The sequence below is a fragment of the Canis lupus genome, chromosome 19 (genome assembly GCF_003254725.2).
Source record: "Canis lupus dingo isolate Sandy chromosome 19, ASM325472v2, whole genome shotgun sequence".
Classification (NCBI taxonomy): domain Eukaryota; kingdom Metazoa; phylum Chordata; class Mammalia; order Carnivora; family Canidae; genus Canis; species Canis lupus.
Genome location: NC_064261.1, coordinates 41,232,683 through 41,252,892, shown reverse-complemented (window position 1 = coordinate 41,252,892; position 20,210 = coordinate 41,232,683). Strand labels below are relative to the sequence as shown.

The following is a 20,210-nucleotide window of genomic DNA, read 5'->3' as shown; positions in this document are numbered from 1 at the left end:
TGGGTCATCTCTAATGTAAGTGAACAATCCACTCACTAGGAAGATACCCATCAGCACTGTCTTTCTTTTTTCTCCATTTCCACCTAGTAAGAGAATATTGTGTTGATTTATTCATAATCCAGATCTTTCCTTTTTCCTTTTCATTAACTCTTCTCACAGTACTTGCGGTGAGGCCATAACTAGGATGAAGGAGAGACAGTGAAGTAGCAGGAGCAGGCACTGAAATCTTGACCACTTTGTGACATTTAACCCATGCATTCTATTGACCTGCTAGCACTAGATTGCATGCTATTTCCACTTTATAATACAATTACTTCTGTAAATGTTCCAATTTTATGATTTGGTAAGTTATATAACACCGAGTATATAACAAGTATATAACACGCGATTTAGATTGCATAAATAGTGCCCTGTAGTGTGTTCAGTTTCTCCTTCTGCCCAGTAGCAAACCAGGGGCTACTTTTCAAGTGGAGTATAGTTGTTAGTTAAAGAGAGCAAAGACCCCACAGGGTCTGCACTGTGGTTCTTCTACAGGGGCTTGCTAGATGTTTCATTAAGCATCTCTCTAGCACAGTATTTCCAAAACAGTATGTCTATGGGTCACATATCCCAAGTGACAGTGCAGCTTGCACTGCAGCCTATACTTGCTGCAGAGACTTTATGTTGCAAAGGCTCCACCCAAATCAGGAGTCTTCCAGTTAACCCAGTAAACACCTTTAAACAGTATTCCTTAATAAATAATAGCTCCAAATCTAGAGTATCACCACAATTGGATCTGTTTCTTCATTGATGAGCAGGGCAAAGTATAGCAGTTTCTCTTTTTACTTTATAGGAGATATCCCAACATGCTGCCGATCAGTGGGTCCAGAATTTTCAACATGGCAGGCCTCTGAATGTTTATAGATATTTATGGCCTACTCTCTGGCACACATGTTTTACTTTGTACTCTTTAAGTGTAATGAGGAAATGTTACCAATATAATGAGCTAGTGTAATATTTGCAGCACATCAGGAAAATCAAGCTCCCTTTCCTATAGAACAAAAGGGTTAGAAATGGTCTGGTGACAAGATCATAATATTGTATCATTGCCAATATGTGAAGATACACAGCTTCTAACTAACTTCGTTCATACCAATAAGGGGAAAACTTACCAAGTTAGTATTTGTATACTAGGTGCCAAGGACTGTGTTGTTTTGCTCCAGGAAAATACTATATCCAGAAAGAGAACTGTAATTAATATCACCATCTAATTAAGTTTGTGGTGACGTATACTAGAAGACCTCTGGCTTTTGCACTGTTCAGATAAGATAAAAGAGCATAAATGGCTCTCATTCCATGTATCAGAAAATGATATTTCGAGAACCACTAAGTTAGAAAAACACTCAATTGGTTACCTGAACCATAGAACAAGGGATATTATGGTAGATAGGGTTCTCAAAGTATAATCTCCAGACTAGAAGCATCACTATCATTCAGAAACTTAGATGTGCAGACTGGCAGGCTCCAGCAGAGACTTTACAGGCAGAGACTTGGTTAGAGGGTGTCATGCAATCTGTATTTTAGCTAATATTCCAGGCAACTCCGATATATGGTAAAGTTTGAAAACCGCTATTCTCTTATTAAGGAAGTCTTAATTCTTGGACAGGGTAAATCAGCGCAGGATGTGTATGAGCTTTCTCTGGACTCATTGTGAGATAATGATTGGAGTCAGAGGTTTACCTATCACCTGACCTTCACAAGTCCCCTCTTTCACTTGTGAAATGTAGTAATGTTTTCAGCACCTAGGGATTTGCATCAGTTAATAGCCAGTACCTAATTATGTCCCAAAGTCCAGAATTATGTCTGTATGTTTCCATATCTGTAGGGCAAAAAGATGATGGAAAATGGCCACAGGTCTCTCTGGGGAAGGCTCGAGCTATGATTTATAGTATATTGTACTAGTTACATTGTAGATCTCCTTTCCTATCAAGGGGCTCTAGGTCCATAAATTATCCTAAATCTGGGTATTGTATAAGAGACCACAATTCTCTAATATAGTCAGCCAGGTCTGTGCCACACAGATCTAGAATTTTTCTTTCTATATATGTATAGCAGTGCCCTAAAGACCTTCCAATCTATTTCTAGGGAACTTGTGGTCAATTAACAATCACCACAGATCCTTATGGATTGAAATATTCTGATTACCACTCTGTCCTGCAAATTTTTGTGAATATTGTTCCCAGTTTCCATTGCTGATTTTTAAGTACAGCAGCCTGAACTTTCCCATGTAGAATCTTATTATTCTCTTTAAAAACAGGGAACCTAATTCCATTGCAGCATTATCCACCATTATCTCTAGCCTACAGAAATCAGCTACCACAGAACTTATTATGGAAACTGGAGCTCTCTTTTCAATGCATTTTTTTTTAATCTTCCTTCAGTTTTATTGAGACATAATTGGCATACAGCACTATACAATTTTAAGGCATACGGCATAATGACTTACGTATTTTGCAAAATGATTACTGCAGTAAGTTAATATCTAGCATTTCCTATAGATACATTTTATTTTTTATAGATACATTTTAAAATAATTATTTTTCTTTTTTCTATTGCTATTTGTCAGACTTCTCATTTTGTTCTTGTTGTTTTCCTAATTCTGTTCAATTGTCTGCATGTGTGTTCTTAAAGTTCACTAAACTTCAAGAGAATTATTCTGAATTCTCCATCTGATAGTTCATAGATCACCATTTCTTTAGAATCAGTCTTTGGAGCTTTATTAGTTTCCTTTGATGGCATCATATCTACCTTGTTTTTCACTCTCCTTGATTCCTTACATTTGGTATCTGTGCATCTGAGTAAGCCATGCTGTGTTCCAGACTTTATGGGTTCACTTTGGCAGAGATATTTCTTTACTAGTATGTCCAGGTTAGGTTAGGGCTCTGGATATAGTCAGTTGAAAACATCCTTGGGTAGGTGGAGTGTGCTATCAGGATCTATTTTGGGACAACATTACTGCCCAATTCTGAGGTTGATGGGGGTGAAGCTGCTGGCTGACAGCAGCTAAATAGGACAAATGGGCTGGTTCCCTGCCCAAGCAAGGCTGTAGGATGGATTCCACAATTGCTTGGATTCTCTGGACAAGACTCCTATGTGGGTGGGACTGGACTGGGTACTATACTCACCAATAGATGCTACTATAAATTAGCTTCCACTGCCTTGTTGGGGCAGCAGAATAAGCCCCAAAGCCTATATGGCTCATGTTTTGGGGACCAGAATCAAGCAATTTGAGTACTGAATTCCCTGGCTAGACAGGGCTACCAAATTTGCTCTGCAGATGGATTCTTTTCAGTTTAAGCAAGGCTGTAGGGTGGGCTAGACTGCTTTCCCCTGTGCTCTATTTACATTCCCTTGTCAGGCAGACAGAAAGCTGCCCACCTATGGGCAGGACTGTGAATTAGTTTTCCCTGCCTAGGCAGGGCCCCATACATGCCCCAAGGCTGGCAAAGGTCTTGTTTAGGAATCAAATTAGGCAGAACTATGCACTAGGCTCCCTCTCCTAATGGGCCATTATCCTAGTACTGCAGATAGGTAGAGTTGCCAGCCAGATTCTCTGCTCAAGTGCCACTGTAATCAAAATTTCAGAATGGGCTCCATAGATTCTTGGAAGCTCCTGGTTAGATTTCCTGGTCAGGTCAGGCTGGAGGCTGTATTCAGCTTTGTAGAGGGATGTAAATTAGCTTCTCTTCCCAGTTGGGACTGCAGATGAGGCCCTGGGGCTGTCAAGGCTCTTTGGGAATCAAATCAGACAAGACTTCAAGACTTCGTGCTAAGCTCCCTGATCAGACGTGGCCATTGTCTTGGTTCTGCAGATGGAGAGCCACTGGTCAGCCTCTCAAGTGCCACTATAATCTGGGCTGCAGAGTAAGCTGCCAAGGTTCCCCAGAGATCTGGAAAAGTATCCTGACCAGCAAGGTTTGGAGGCTATATTCAGCTGTGGTAGGACTGTAGATTAATTTCCCTGCCTCAGAAGGGTAGGGCACACAGCAGTCCCCAAATCTGGCAAGACTTTTATTTGAGGAGCTAATCAGACAGACCTAGGCACCAAACTCTTTGGCCAGGCAGGATTACTGACTTGACTCTCCAGATAGACAAGCTGCTGACTGGGCTCACTGCTTGAGTGATGCTGGCCTAAGCCATTCCTCAGAACTCAGGCCTGGCTTCCTGATCAGGTAGGATGAAAAGCTATCCTCAGCAGTGGGCAGGGCGATGAGTTCGCTCCCTCCCCCTTGGCAGAGAAAGCTCTAAGTCTGGCAACACTCTGTGTTTGGGATCTTGACTCAAGCCAAACTGTGGCCCACGTTCCCCCAGGCAAATGGAGCCCCTGGCCTTGCTTTGTGTATGATCATTACTGCCTACCAGGCTCTCTGCTCCAGTGTTCTGGGCTAAGTAGCCCACTAGATGTCCCAACTAAGCTTTCTGACCATATGGGGCTGGGAACTACATTCATTAGTGAACGGGGGTACAACTTTGCTCTCCTGCCCCAGGGAAAGGACCAGCCAAGTTCCAGGGCCAGCAGAGCTCTTTATTTAAAGTTCTAATCAGACATACTTATATTCCGTCAAGTATCCTGGTCAGGTTTGGTCACCATTTTTCTTTTCAAAGATTTTATTTATTTATTCATGAGAGACAGAGAGAGAGGCCGAGACATAGGCAGAGGGAGAAGCAGACTTCTTATAAGGAGCCCAATGTGGGACTCGATCCCAGAACCCCAGGATCACGCCCTGTGCCAAAGTCAAACGCTCAACTGCTAAGCCACTCAGGCATCCCTGATCACCATCTTGAGTCTGCAGATGAACAAAGCTGATGGTTGAGACTACTACTTGGGTATCACAAGGAGGAGCTTAGTATGCCAAGTTCCAAGTGTTGGCTGCTGTAAGCTCCTCTCCCCTTCTCCATTACAGCTCAATCCCTAGTCCCCAAGCCCTGCAGATTCCTCCATGATCTCCATGAGGAGAGACCAGAGGGGGACTCCCAATAAGCAACCCACAATGGTGAGGAGGTTAGATGTCTACCCTGGGCTCCTTTTTACCTCTAGAAGAACTGTAGGCTCAGGAAGCCCTCTTCATTTGCTGCTGTGCCAGCCTGGGGGAGAGGTGATGTGGTTAATGTGTAGACTCTCCACTTAACCTTGTGATGCATTCTTTCCATCTCTGTGGTATGGGGAGGGAGGTTGCTTCAGACTCAGTCCCATGTTTTCAGGATTTTCACAAGGCATCCAAAAACAGTTGTTCTCGTGAAAAGGACGTGAAGTCAGGAATGACCTTGCTACCTCTCGGTAAAATTACTTTCCCAGTTTACCAGTGCATTACTTAATGCCTTGATAAAGGTGGTATGTTCTGAGACTTTCATGAAAGCAAAGTTAATGAGTGAGCAGGTTCAAAGTAGTTCCATTCAAACTCTTCATCTCCTTGAGCTTTTGTCCTCTTAGAGCATGTTTAATCCAACACTGTCTCCAGGCTTAAATTAGCCAACCTAGGTGCCTATTAGTAGGACTCCTTAGATATTCAATGTAGCACATTAAACCATAAATTCCAGGTGACTGTATCTATGGTGACAAACTTGGGTTAATCAAGTCTCCTACTTTCCGTTTTGGATCTAACTATCACTAGAATCTACTCACATGCATGCTCCTCATATTCCTGCCTAAACAAATTCGGTGAATATTTTCATTTTTCTCCTCACCTACTGTTGTGGCTGAGCCCCATTTGCAATGGCTCTCTTTTAGCTTCTCACTAGTCTCTGACCTTCCTACCCTCTTCAGTGTGGCCTCTTCTCTGTATTTAGCTTTAGAGAACCTATTCTTCCAGTCTTCAGGACATTTTCTGTTTTTACATTGATGTGGGTGCTATCTAGGTGTACATGTGAAACAAAGTCAGTTTAGGATCTTTCTGCTCCCCTATCTTCCCCAAAAGTACAGTTCACAGTTTTTATAGCTCCTTTGGTATATAGGTCCGGATATTTTTTTTAGCCTCTGTGGTAGTCATAGGTCACAGCTTCTCAACACATTGTTTAAATTGGTTATTTACTTCATTCCTTAAATATCCCAGTCTTAGGAAGATCATTTGGTAGTCAACTTGGTGGTTAGTAGCTTCAAACAGGCATTTAAAACTTTTGAGAGAATATAGTGCACCCAAGAGATGCTTAAGATTACTCTAAGCAGGATAATCTCCAATATATTTGGACTGTACTTTGTAATGCTGGTCTCCAAGACTTAAAGAAATCAAAATCAAATAAGTCAAAGAAAGAGCTCATGAAAGAAGTTACATTTTAAAAAGCCAATTGGCTTATTCCTAAGTAATTGAGTTTTAACTTCCCCAGAAGGGTTAATCCAGGCACAGCAGGTAGTTGGACACAGCTCAAACACCTCCTTGCTCAGCTCAACTATAACCAAGAGCTATTCTATTATTAAGGACAGCCTAGGACAGAGAGACTAAGGATTTTTGTTAGGCTGCTATTGCTTTTAGAAGATTTTAGGCAGTAATTTTAAGAATTAAAGAGAAGTTTTTGATCATAACCTCATTTACATTTATCCCTAACTAAGGAAATGGGGATCTGCCATATGAGGTTTCCTTTTTAACTCAGCAATGTGAATTTAGGGAAGTGACCAATGAGAGGTCTTATTTTTTTTCTTGTGAAAAGTTAGACGCCCAGTTAGATTTTTTTTTTTTTTTTCTAACCTGAAATAAAAGAGGTTGTCTTCCCTTAGCAGTGGCCTGGGAGATACTAATGAGGTTGCCATCCTTTTAGGCCAATTCCAGAGTAAAGGAACAGAAAAGAAAGAGAAAGGATTTTATGTTTAGTTGAAATATGAAGTCCTGATCTGGTGTCTTGAGTGGAAGCAGCCCATACCTTAATGTTAGTTAATTCTCCTTCTTGTCAGTTTGATTTAGAGGCCTCTAGCATCTTTTAGCTTTGTAGCAGTGTCAGTGGTCAGGAGCACACGGTAAGGTTGCTTTTCATGGTACAAGGGCTGTCTTTTTTGATGTTTTAGAGTACCAAGTTACCAGGCTGTAGATTGAGATGGATGGGCTTTTTTGAATTAGACTTTAGGAAGGCTTTTTTTAAGTCAGTTGATGACAGACCTGAGGATAAAACATTAGAGACTTAACAGTACCAGGTTATACCAGTATAAGACAATAATGGATCAATAGAAGGTTCTATACTGATAGAGTTTCAAGAATTTTGTAGGGTTTTTATTAAGGCTTCTTTGATTTGTCCAGTGAAATGGGTGCTTTGATCACTGGAAATAATGGAAAATTCACCTCAGGTGGGAAACTTTAAAAAAAAAAAATTGTGTTTTGTTTTGTTTTATCGCAAGCTTTGTAGTAAAGAAAGACTGTAACCCATCCATAATACATACATATAGTAAAGACATATTGATAACTCATACAGTTTATAAGGGCAGTTTAATAAGGGTAAGTTTCAGGTTTAAAAATTTTATAGAAGTCTCTACACTAATGTTTGTTCATAAATATAAGTCATTTTAAGTGTACTATTGTGAGTGAAGGAATGTAAAAACTGAAAAGTGGGGTTTGTCAGAGAGCCAGGAAGGCTATCGTGGGCTTCTTCTAGCCCTGATTGTGTATTAAATTCACAACCATTATTTGTATATATTAATCTGTTTTCAGAACCAAACTATTGACATGTCACAAGAATATTAGAATGGCAAAAATCTGATGAGGTGTCATTTTTGCAGAAACCGACTGGACTTTAGCTACATATACCACAATCTTACAAACATAATCTAAAGAACACTTAGTATTACTTATCTGACAATATTTGCTATGTATTTTGCATATTAAATAAGCCTGAGTATTCCAGGTTAAAAAGACACACGCACATATATTACATATATATATATATATATATGTTCTGACTACTCATAAAATTCTTTTCTAAAGATCTTTAATTCACTTTTTTTTTTATTTATTTTTTTTTATGATAGTCACAGAGAGAGAGAGGCAGAGACACAGGCAGAGGGAGAAGCAGGCTCCATGCACCGGGAGCCCCATGTGGGATTCGATCCCGAGTCTCCAGGATCGCGCCCTGGGCCAAAGGCAGGCGCCAAACCGCTGCACCACCCAGGGATCCCTAATTCACATCTTTTTTTTTTCTTTAAAGATTTTACTTATTTATTCATGACAGACAGAGAGAGAGAGAGGCAGAGACACAGGCAGAGGGAGAGGCAGGCTCCCTGCAGGAACCCAATGCAGGACTTGATCCCAGGACTTGGGGATCATGCCCTGAGCCAAAGGCAGACACTCAACCACTGAGCCACCCAGGCATCCCTATGCTAAGTTTTTTTTTTTCTATACCCACCCAGTCTCATTTTAGGACAAAACTACTTACTTTTCCCTCTACAAAAATGTATTTCCATTTTTCATATCTTTTTTTTTCTTTTACCAAAAACACATCTCTTTTCTTGCATATAGATTTATTTACTTCAGTATTTCCAGTAGTTTTAATTATATTTATTATTATTCTTTATGCTTAGAAACCTTAATTTCTAGTAAAAATTAAGTAGTAGGTAGCTGTGAATGGCCTGCCATATCAGCATTTTTTGATTTGCGAATTTATGAATAAATCTAAAACTTATTAGGAAAGTGCTTTTTTGTAGTACAGCCAGTAAAACATGTTTACTAACAGACCAAACTATCTTTAGTTTCTTTGTGATCAGACACAAGTATATAATCCTATGTTTAATAATCAATATTTTAGTATTTTACCTTATTTGGAAAAGACTTTTTTTTTTAATTTTTATTTATTTATGATAGTCACACATAGAGAGAGAGAGAGAGAGAGAGAGGCAGAGACACAAGCAGGTTCCATGCACCGGGAGCCCAATGTGGGATTCGATCCCGGGTCTCCAGGATCGTGCCCTGGGCCAAAGGCAGGCGCCAAACCACTGCACCACCCAGGGATCCCACGGAAAAGACTTTAGATTTCCAATGAATTCAACCTCATTTATCACTTAACCTAGCAAAACTGCAAAATTTTAGGTTACCAAATATTTTGGAATTATTTAAAAGTTTATCTACAAACCTTTTAATTTATTCAATTACTTATTCTTAACAATTACCATGAAAACTTCATGAAACAAACAAAATCAACCATCATTTTAAGTCACTTTTGCTGACAAATTCCAACAGATACAACATGAATTTAAGAAACTTAAGTAGAATAAAAGTTGGTTATTTGTATTATATTTGAGATTGGTAACTCCAAATGACAAGTCTATTTTAATTCAACTAATGGAGGATAATTGGAAGAGAGGCAGACAGGGGCAAGACCCTCCCTCAGCCCCCTGCCCCCACCCCAGCCACATCCTAAGAGGAAACTACGCTTAAGAAGAAAAAGACACCTTTCTATTACTCAACACCAACTTGAAAGGAGCCCTCCACCCTTTTCCACATGAACAACTACATAATAGGTAGATGAGCACATGGACAAAAACCTGTTTGGGTGACAGGAGCATGGAGGGTTAATCAGATTAAAATGCCCTGCCAACATTCTCATAAAACCCCCTAGACCTAGAGACTCTGGGGGCAAGCATCTCAGGTCCCTCCCTCTTTGAGAGTTTTATACTATTGCTCAATAAACTTTCCTTTGCTGCCCACACTCTTTGATCCACCATTTAATTCTTCAAAGTGGCATGACCAAGAACCATGGGCATTGAAGGAAAAGAAATCCTGAAACAATACCATCAATCTCAAACTAGCTTTTATTATCAAATACATATATTTTTTAGATTATGTGAACTCTAAAAGCACTTCCATTAGTTTTCATCTTTCTGAGTTTTAGAATGCCCAATCTTTATAAGTACTTACCTTCAAACCAACTAAATGTTATTTTACAAAGTAATTTTAGTATACCATCTGGAGTTCTGAACACATTTACAACACAAATATGAATACATGTCAACATACAGATAGATGCAGACCTTATAGCTTCTGTTTTAAAACTACTGCCATCAAAAAAAAATAAATAAATAAAATAAAACTACTGCCATCAAATAGGTACAAAATTTACTACTTAGGAAAGCTGGATCTGAGTCTGTTTTTCCAGTAGATAAAATAAGTTAGTTATTGGTCTAACTGGTTAGAGCTTTCTTTTAATATTTGTCGAGAATACACTTAAGATTTTTGTCGTTGATAAGTTTTAAATGGCTTTTTTTTTTTTTAACTTGGTAAGAACTACCCACTGACATTTGCATTTTAGAAAGGTGGGTTAGGTAAAGAATTCCTGCAGAAGACCAAGGGAACATTGTATAATTACATTGTAAAGGCACAAGGGGAAAATGCAAGCACTTTCTAGAAGAAGGACTTTTGTTCTCCTTAAGGATAGAATTTTTACAATAAATTTATTGGTTATTCATAAGATAGCCAAATAAGGAATTGACAGCCTGCATGTCACAGGCAGGCAGAAAGACAAATCAGGTTCTTAGGATGTAAAACAGGACTAGCAAGAAGGAGAAAGTTATTCCCAGGAGAAAAAAGATTAATAACCAATGGATCTGGATTTGGAAAGGAAAAAATGACACGAATTTTTATTTCCCCCTCTCAACTGTGCTCAGAAAGTAATCTACTAAAGAAACAAAAACAAGAAAACTTTCTAGGATTCTCTCTGGGTTTAAATCTTTTACTATGGCCCTAGTCTTTGACCAAGGAGTGAAACACCTGAGGAGGATCCCTTATAACTTTAGGTGATTTTGTTTTCAAAGGTGATTGTCTCTTCACAGTGGGAAGGCAGGTGAGACAGAAAATTGGCTGAATACTGGGTAAAAAGGGGGGGTAGAAGAGGAAGAGTCACCTCAGTCTTACAGTCTTTTGTCTTAGGTACTCATGTGTGTGTGTGTGTGTGTGTGTGTGTGTGTGTATTAACCTTTGTAATGAATCTTTTTTTTTTTTTTAAGATTTTATTTGTTTATTTATGAGAGACACAGGGAGAAGGGGGCAGAGACATAGGCAGAGGAATAAGTAGGCTCCCTGCAAGGAGCCCAATGTGGGACTCAATCCCGGACCCCGGATCACGTCCTGAGCGTAAGGCAGACACTCAACTACTGAGCCACCCAGGCGTCCCTGTAATGAATCTTTTAATGAGACTACTTTGGAATTTTGAAAACTTTTGGAGGTTTCTGTATACCAGTTAAAATAGATATCCCATTTTGTTTAATTTGGGAACACTTACTTTTAAGTGCACTTCTTAAATGAACAATCTTGTCTAATTGGAACATTCCCCATAATGGCCACTGTAATTTTAAGATTTTTTTTTTTTAAATTTCATCTTGCTAGATATCTGGACCTTCTGGAACTATAATTCTTAGATACGGTAAGCAAGTGTGTAGCATGCTTGACTCTTTAGAATTTGAATATCTCAATAGCTAAGACTTTGGGTTTCTTGGAGCCAAACTAGTACTGTAAAGGGATGTTGCTGGGTTAGGAGAGTGTGCATGTAATATAGTGTAGCTTATTGCACAGGAGTTTACTTGAAGTTGGCAGATGATCAATGTAACCTGTTCCATGACCAACTTTTCCTATAATGGGAGCCTTTTTGAGGTGGCAAGCACTGTAATATTCTTTAAATGCTCTACCTGTGCCCATCAGTTTTTGCTGCTTTTTGGGCTCCTAGAGGCTCACTAGAAATAACCTTTATTTACATAAAACAAGACAAATATTCGTGTCAATATATTAGAAGTACTGCATCCTGACTATAAAAAAGGCCCTGTGAGCACCACCACCAGTTCCTGTGAAACCTTACTGACGTTTTCCACCTAGGAATTATCTAGGGGCTTGCATCTAAGCAAAAATATGACATCTCTACTGGGCTCAGTATAATTGGTATAATCGTCTTCTAGCTTGAGCTGACTTAGTAAAGGAAAGGAAAGCCAATTAGATCAGGAATTCAAACAGGAAATAGAGCAGAGCTCAGAGTGAGATGAATTTACTTTCAGCCCTCTGAAATGGCAAGAAAGAGTGAACTCAAAGGGTTCGCAGATACCATACCTGTGTTTTTTGTTGTTTCTGGATGCTTCTGGAAGTTCACTTTGGATCCCACTGATGTGGGAAACAAAGGCAAAAGGAAATATACCTAAAATTAAATGTCCCTATAGCCTGTAGCCCATTGACAAATACTTGAAGGAGTCAGAGTATAACCTGCCTCCAGGAAGCTCCTAACTTTCTTAATGTTAATGCCTTGCTCAAGGGAAAAACAACCTTAGTTTGACAATAGCAAGGCCTCCTGTGAGTCTTCTTTAGAACATGCAAATCATATTGGAATTTCCCTTATCTTTAATTACCCCCAACCTCAAAGTGTATACTCAGTTGCTCCTCACAGTCTTGGGACAGCAGGGAGCAGCAGGCAGCAGCAGGCAGCAGCAGCTCTTCCCATGGATCCTATCCCTGTGCTTCAATAAAACCACCTTTTTTGTACCAAAGACGTCTCAAGAATTCTTTCTTGGCCTTCAGCAATGGACCCCACCCAGCCTCACCTGTATTCAAAAAACTACATCACCTCTACTCCCACTAAATCTCTCAAAAAACAAACCAAGTTTGGAGATCTAATTGGCTTTATTAAATGATTCATGAATCAGGCATCACCTCACCTAGCAAGTAGAGATGTGCTCTAAAGAGTTGTACAAAAGGTTTTTATACAAAGGAAAGTTTTTATAGGAAGGAGGGTGGGGCAAGGAAGTTATGAGCAGAAGAAAAGAAAGGATTGTTTCAGGCTAGATCACTTTCCTTTAGAGGAAAGGACAGGAGGTCTTCTCAGGCAGATTACTTCATCTTCCTTTGGGGGGGGGGGTGTGGAGAGCACACATGTGACCCATTACTTCATTGGTGCTGATCAAAATTAAAGCATGAGGACAGGACCTGTAAGCAGAAAGAGCAGCCCTGAGGTCATGAGGAGTGGCCCATTATATACTTGGAAGTTGTTAGGGTTTAGGGACAGCATAAGTCTCTAAGGAATTTGAAAGCAAGGCTCCCAGGACCTTGAGGGAGTAGCTATTGTTGGGAAAAGGTCATTAATTACCGTCTAATAAAACCTTAGTCATGAGACCCTTCAGATATATATCGGTGGGTCATTTGCTTGTGGGATGATTGCCAACACGTGTCTTGGGGGGACTTAGAGATTAAGGGAAATTTTTAAGGAATTTTTATATATTAAAGTAGACTTACAGGGTCTTGGGGGTTGGGCTAAGATTGTCTTTTGCTCTTAGCAAAGTATTAACATGGAAGCAGTTGAGTCCCTAGAAGAATGTCCCTCTGCCTGTTTCAAGGACTTGTCAATGGGCTGTAGTAGTAAGGAAAATTAATCAGCTTTCTTCTGCCTGTGCTTCCCACATTGGTGAGTGCTAAGTCCCAGTTTGGAACTTGGTGAAAATGACAATATTTTGGGCCTGCGGTTTTAATTATAATTTCTAGAATCATATGCCTTTTTAAAATTTTCCATTGAAGGATTAGTATTTCCAAGCGTGTTTTGGTTTCTCTGTAATAAGAAACCAAAAGTAGATAAACTTATGTTTAGTAATTACTGTTATAGTCATTTGTCCTGTTTAAAAAATGATCCAGACAATTACTGAAATTCCATTATCTAATTTAACTTAGCAAAACTCTAAGGTTTTAAGTTACCAAAAGGATTTAGGAGACTATTTAAAACCTAAGTTATTTGTTCTTTATAACCGTGTTTAGATTAGTCATCAAAATTTTGCAAGACATTAAACCGCTAACCATCATCTTCACGTTATTTTTGCTAACAAATCACAAAAGATAAAACATTTAATTTAACTAGTAAATTGAGGTAGAATACAAGTTTATCCACATTATATTCAATGTTAATAACTCTAAAAACATGCCTGTTTCAATCAAATCAACAAATTTAAACTAGTTCTTATATTAAATATTTATCCAGATCATATGAACTTAAAAATATTTGGGTTGGTTTCTCTCTTCCTGAGAGTTTCAGACTGCCCAATTTTTACAAGCACTCGCTTTTTTTTTTTTAATTTATTATTTATTTATTCATGATAGACAGACAGAGAGACAGAGATACAGGAGGAGGGAGAAGCAGGCTCCATGCCGGGAGCCCAACGTGGGACTCGATCCCAGGACCCCAGGATCGCGCCCTGGGCCAAAGGCAGGCGCTAAACCGCTGAGCCACCCAGGGATCCCAGCACTTGCCTTTAAACCAACTAAATAAAGCTCTTCACCTATTAATTTTAACAATGCCATCCAGGGGTATAAAAATCTCACATTTGCAATATTTATGTGTGTATATATACACACACACAATAAAGATACACAGACTAATGTAAAGACATTATAGTTACTAATATTTGTGGAGAATATTTTTTAAGATTTTTATTTGTTGCCGGAATTAATCTTAAGGAGGCTGTGCTAGAGTTTGGACACGAGTGACCTTTTAACAGTTTATGTTTTCAAAAAAGCTCTTTCCCTTTTCTTTTTATTCCCCCTTCAGTCTCCAGTGATTGTTGGCTGTGTTTATATTTTAAAGATATGATAGGATGAATGACTTTAAGGGACAGAGAAAGAAATTTAAGTTCCTGGGAGAAGGACTTTGTTTTCCTAAGGCCAATAATTTACAAGTCTTTTGAGATAAACAGGGTAAGTTTGGAGTTGGTAAAGGAATAGATGAACTGAATGAATTGCCTCTAGAGCTATGTTTCTAGTTTTGTAAAGATTTGTAAGATAAGGACAGTTGCTTTCAATTTCTCTAAGAATTGGGTTGTAACTTAAATGACATCATAGGTTGATCCACTTATCTAACTACCATACCTTCAATTTGCTTCTTTCCTTCTGGGTACATAGTTCTAATTTTAACTTAAAGGAGGTCTTAAAAAAAAAAAAAAAGATTCCCATCAGGCTTTGAATACCAGCTTCCAATCTGGCTGACTTTTGACTGGAGAGCAACTTTAAAAATTCTTTTTAGGGGCAGCCTGGGTGGCTCAGCAGTTTAGCGCTGCCTTCAGCCCAGGCCGTGATCCTGGGGACCTGGGATCGAGTCCCATGTCGGGCTCTCTGCATGGAGCCTGTTTCTCCCTCTGCCTGTGTCTCTGCCTCTCTTTCTCTGTCTCTCATGAATAAATAAATAAAATCTTATTTAAAAAATTCTTTTTAGTTTTCAGCCAGGGCAAACAGTAAATATTTCTGGCAGTATTTAAAGACCCATCTCTTTGGTTTAAGATGGGTTCCCAAATAAGTCCTAGAGGATACTGTCTTCCTGAGATTGAGTTACTCCCAAAGATCCAAAAGAGTCCAAAAGAACTCACTGTTTCAGGATTTCTTTTCCTTTGGTGCCCACGGTTCTTTGTCTTGCCACTTGGAGAATGAAGTGGTAGACCAGAAAAAGAATGTAAACAGCAAAGGAAAGTTTATTGAGCAATAGTACAAAGTTCCCAAACAGGGAGGGGACCTGAGAGGCTTGCCCCCAGAGTTCCTAAGTCTAGGGGTTTTTATGAGGATGTTGGCAGGGTGTTTTAGTCTGATTAACCCTCCATGCACCTGTCACCCAATCAGGTTTTTGTCCATGTGCGCATCTACCTATCATGTTGTTCATGTGGAAAAGGGTGGAGAACTCCCTTCAAGGTGGTGTAAAACTCCTTTTAAAGGTGGTTTCCTCTTAGGGTGGGACCCCTTGTCCCTGCCTGCCTTTCTTCTATTTTTCATTACTACAACCTCTATGACCCAGGCAGGAAGACAAAATGAGACAAACAGGAAGGCAATAGGTATTTCTTTTCAGCCTGCAGGATCTCCCTTGCCTTCAGCACAAAATTGTCCTTGTGCCAAGGTGGCATATTTCGGGGTAAACTTGGTCTGAACTCCTTCAGGCCTGCTTTAGAAACTTTAAAGAAAATTTGCAATCTAGAAGCAAAAATGAATTTTATGTGCTGCTTTGCTAAGGCTCTAGAGGAGAAGGTAGATAGGAATGGATAGAAATAGCATGGGGAGACAACAGGAGGAAAGTGTTGAGATGCTTAGGGGAAGGAATTGATGCAAGAGAGCTTGGTTTTTAGTCTCATAGAGTTGAAGAATGAATCTTGTGGACAAAGGAGAGTGAATAAAGCGATAGAAGTTTATTAAGTGAGGATACAGAGAAAGCTCTCAAAAGTGAGGAGGGTCCCAACAGGGTTGCCACTGAGGACTTTCTTGGCTGGCCTTTTGTTGAAAACCTGACTAGGGAGTTGATGGACTTGAGATTTCTTGTGCCATCTTGAGTGAATGACATAAGATTATTGAATCTCTTTGATTATTTGACAGCCATTAAAGGAAGATACTCTCTAGAATTTTGGAGCCAGGTGGCCAGATTTATTTCCTGATCTCTGTTTTTGTTGCATTTCAGTGTCCTTGGGATTTATGGAAGTCTGCCTTTGGGGCCTCTCAGTGTCCTTGGGTTTTATGGGAGCTCAGAATTTGTGGGAACCTGATTCTGGGCCTTTCCCTTATCTTTCCGTGCCTAGCCCTATGTATCCCTAACTCAGAATGGTGGGTGGGGCAAAAGGAGGAGGAGGAGGTGCTTGTGAGGGTTCGGCCCACATACCAATTTTGAAAGCCTCTCAAAAGATTTCAATTAGCTTTTGAGTATTTTGAGTTAAGTCCTTGAAGGGAAACAACGTTTTGATATTTCTTTTGGAGGCCTCCAGATGCCAATTAAAATAAACTCTGGATTCATTTGCTTTGATTTCTATAATTTTTCTCTTTCCAATTGTGCCTGCACTAAATAATTTGAGGATTTCAAAAGTATCCCATCTTAGACAATGAAGTTTTAAATTATCCTGGGTAATGAGTCTAATAGGGCAAAAATTTATAACATAAAGGACCATATTCTTTATTTTTTTATTTTTAAAAATTTTTATTTATTTATTCATGAGAGACACAGAGAGAGAGGCAGAGACACAGGCAGAGGGATAAGCAGGCTCCCTGCAGGGAATCCGATATGGGACTCCATCCCAGGACCCCTGTATCACAACCTGGGCCAAAGGCAGATGCTCAACCACTGTGCCACCCAGGTGTCCCAGGACCATATTTTTTAAACATAAATCCAGCAGGGTTTCCCAAAGAAGGTTGATCATTTAGGGCTGTTGTAGAGGAAATCTTTCCCTGTGATTAGAAAGGATTTAAGTTGAATGAAAATGTGGCCACTTGAAAATAAATTGAACACCCATCAATAAATATCTTGTAATCCAAATCCTCCCCTACTCTGAAAGAGTGAGGACAGAACTAGTTACTTTGCTCAAATAAAGTCTGGCCTATACCTTGAGTAAAAAAGGTAGGAAGTTCAGATTGAAGAGAACTCACAGCCAGAACTCTGAGCCTCACCCGTTGGAGAGGCATAGAGAACAATGGTCTCCTAAGGACAATCCACATGTCCATACAAGCAACCAAGATCCAGTATTCATTCTTTTGAATCCTGCCAACTATGCCAAAAAATGTCAACCAAGAAAGAATTCATTAAAAATTTAAGCAAACAGGTATTTATTTAAGCAATTAGAATTAAAATTTGGGAGACAGATTCAAGAAGAAAGCTGAACTCTGTACTGAAGATGACATAGAAAGGGAAGAGGTATAAAGGTGAAAAGACATGAGGACAGTTCTCATTTATGTTCCTCTAGACAAAACAGGGATTGAAACTAGGTTAACTGGACTTCCTGGGTTAATATGCAAATAAGGCATTGAATTTGTAGAATGGCATTAACTCCTTTAGAAGTGAAGAATGCAAACAATCCAGGTGTCAGAGTGAGGAAGAAATTTAGTTCAGGCTGAAGGCTTGTAGCTGGCAAAAAAGTTCTTAGTTCATCCCTGATGGCCTCCTGACCCTATTTTAAAGGAGACTTTCTCGGCTAGGCTTCCTTGCTCCATTTTGAAGTCTTCTTTTACAGTGACCATCACTACAACACAAGCTTTGATGGGAGCCACATTGTTGTTGCATTTAAACATCCACATTTATTTTGAAAAGCATGATTTCTTCTTGTTTTTTTTAATATATTATACTTTACAGCATCTAGCAATATACTATCCTGCTTTATTGGTCTTGAATTTTATATGAGTGAATGTCTTCCTTAAAATACTCACAATAAAATATTCTTTGCTTCCCAACCCTTAGGGAACAGTGTGCTTTAATTAACATATACATTACGCAAATATCTGCTCATCTTAGTTTTCTGCCTGAAAGGGATTGAAATTTGTTCCACCAAAGAAGCAAAATCAACACACTTGGAGCCTGGGTACAGGTGTATTAGCATTTCAGAAGCTCAAGTGTCATAACTGGTTTAACTAAACAAAGCCATAATGTACATTTCAGAAAACGGCCGGGAAGGAAAATCAATTCTGTATTTCAATTGAATTCAAATAAATCCACCACCATGTATCTGCACTCTGCATATCCCTGGTAGGATTTCTATGAATTATTTGCAATCAAAGTCTTACTTAAGCTTGTTTGAAAAGAGGCACAAATTTGCCATTCTTCTTAAACTGAAAGGTTTGTTCTCAACAGATTTATGGATATTTTGTATCTTTAGAAGTGACGAATGTTGACCTGTTTTTCAATTTATAATTAGATTTAATTATTAAATTTTTAGACTTTAATTATAAATGTACTCAAGTTTGGAAGAAGGATTAAGTGAATTGGTAGTGGTTTATAATGTAAGTGAAGAAAATGCACCAAATATTAAGTCATGTGTACATTTAGTGTTTCTATAAATTAATATGATTTCCTTTTAAGAGAGATCTAGGAAGCTAATGGATTGGTGGATTACTATTTAGTATTTAAAAGTTATTTCTATTTTTTTTTTCTAAATCTTAGGATAAGACAAATTGCTAGTGGGGTATCATAATATTTGTAAGATACACTGCAGATGAAAAGCTGACAAATTTAAGATCTTATACTTAAAGTCAATCTATTTAAAGAATAAATCAGAACAATATAGTTTTCAGGTAAAAAAGTAAATTTATAGGACTTTTTTTTCTTCACGCTTCTGTTTATTTGGTGTTCTAGCTTCAGTGTAAACATTCTTTTTTTTTTTTTGCCCGGGGGAGGTGGGGAAGATGAGGAGCGGGAAGAGAGAGAATCTTATGCAGGCTCCATGCCCACCACAGAGTCCTACATGGGGCTTGATCTCACAACCCTAAGATTATGACCTGAGCCAAAATTATGACCTGAGCCAAAATCAAGAGTCAGAGGCTCAACCTACTTAGCAACCCAAGTGCCCCTAATTGAGTCCTTTCAACTATTTAGTATTCAATATTCATATATGTAATTTCATGAAAAATCTCTTTATATTTTCCTTCCTTTTCTTACTTCACAATCAACTAGCACCAAACCTTGGTCTGATGGCACTTTTATTCTTCCCTTTAACACCTGTGAGTTCAGAGTTGGTATTATATTTATGGAGAAATCTTTGTCTTCCATTAAATGGTATTCTTCTGGGAAAGAAAATGGTTGTTATATGCATCATACACAGGATATGTCTTACTACTGAGCATTGACTATATATAAGTTATCAAAGGTTATGCTATGCATGTAGCCTCTTAGAAATTTATCAGTTTTTTTTTGTTGTTGTTGTTTTTTTGCTTGTTTGTTTGTTAGTGTAGAGTTGAGTGGGAAATACATGAGAATAAAATTTGGGCCGATAGTACTTCTTTTACCTACACTGTTTAAATCTTTAGAGACTACCAAGTAGCTCAACAAACATAAAGACTTAAAGCCTATTTCACCAATTATCCTTGCTTTAAGAGTCCTGTGATTACCTGGGGGGTATGTTGAGGGCCATCCCTAATTACCTAGTTTTCATTTTTAAAGGCATCACTATTTTTCTACTTTTAACAATTTCAACAGCCTCTAGAGTAGAAATAATAAGTGTCTAGAAAAAGTACAGGCTAAAGGCATTGTTAAGCAATTTGCATTTAAGGTTCATTTACTGAAACTCTCATGCTGGATTATGCTTTCAGGTCTCATATTCAGGTCCTTGATCCATTTTGAATTTATTTTTGTGTATGGTACAAGAAGGTGGTCTAGTTTCATTCTTTTGCATGTTGCTGTCCAGTTTTCCCAGCACCATTTGTTGAAGAGACTGTCTTTTATCCATTGGATATTCTTTGCTACTTTGTTGAATATTACTTGACTATACAGTTTTGAGTACATTTCTGGGTTTTCTT

The 20,210-nt window shown here is 38.7% G+C and overlaps 2 long non-coding RNA genes across 4 annotated transcripts in view; one reads left to right on the top strand and one right to left on the bottom strand.

Annotated features, from left to right (window-relative positions):
- The window catches only part of LOC118351555 (uncharacterized), a 40,917-nt gene extending 25,535 nt beyond the window's left edge, over positions 1–15,382 (bottom strand). Inside the window, exon 1 of the long non-coding RNA XR_004807148.2 lies at positions 15,329–15,382. This is a non-coding gene — a long non-coding RNA (uncharacterized LOC118351555). The remainder of the gene's footprint in view (positions 1–15,328) is intronic.
- LOC125753025 (uncharacterized) overlaps positions 1–20,210 on the top strand; it is a 114,876-nt gene that overhangs the window by 28,573 nt on the left and 66,093 nt on the right. The gene's annotated exons all lie outside the window — the stretch shown is intronic.